This window comes from Berghia stephanieae, chromosome 6 (assembly GCF_034508935.2).
Source record: "Berghia stephanieae isolate SIO BIC M18660-M18661 chromosome 6, UCSD_Bste_1.3, whole genome shotgun sequence".
In the NCBI taxonomy this organism is placed as follows: Eukaryota; Metazoa; Mollusca; class Gastropoda; order Nudibranchia; family Aeolidiidae; genus Berghia; species Berghia stephanieae.
Window position 1 is genome coordinate 46,967,196 of NC_088365.1, and position 933 is coordinate 46,968,128.

Below are 933 nucleotides of genomic sequence, written 5' to 3' on the forward strand. Positions count from 1 at the left end.
GATTTTGTCTTGGAAAATCAAGGAAAAGGGCGACAACTCAAACCATCACGTATTCTCCCTCTCTCTTATGAAATCATAATATCAGGTGTCCAAACCTTCTAAATGGAGATGAACCTGTTATTAGGGAATAGCAAAATAGGATTCAACAGGCGTGACGTCACACCCCTCGTAACGACGCATAGTAACTTAGTAACTGGTTCTAAACTATCGGAACAATGGCGGACGCCCTTATGAAATACTTCTCCGACGAGCATAAAAGTGTATCCAGAGGAGAAAAACATTATAAATCTGATCATGTTTTGACTTTTCTACATTCTGATCACATGACATATGAAAAGTTCTAGCCAGCATGAAGAATAAAAAAATACCGATTTTCTTTGTTTAGAACCAGGCTGCTCGTTGCTGGGTGGACGTGACATCAGACTATTGAATCCTATTGGAACGATTTAATGCCAATATTTTTAAGGGCCATTGTTCCGATAGTTTAGAACCAGTTACTAAGTTACTATGCGTCATTACGAAGGAAGTGACGTCACGACTGCTGAAGCATATTTATCGGGAAACCTTTTTGGTGAAATGGTGACATGTCTGACGGTAATCAGGAGGTCTGCGGTTCGATTCCCAGTCAAAACATGATGAATTTTGAGTTAAGATAAGTTTTAAACGAATTTTAACCTTTGCTTCATCTTGTGACCTCGGCCATGATTCAGCACAATGGAAATGAATACCCTCTTGAAGAATATGGAGAGTGGTTTTCAAAAACTCCTTAACTCCGTCTTTCCCAATTTGAGATATTGAGGATTATTTCCTCTAAAATATCTCATTAGGTCTATCATTTTATTATATTTAAACTTCAAATTCTCACAAATCTAAGGGAAATTCGTGTGCCTATTAATGCTTGAAATAAAATTTACGTTTCAATTCATTTATCTC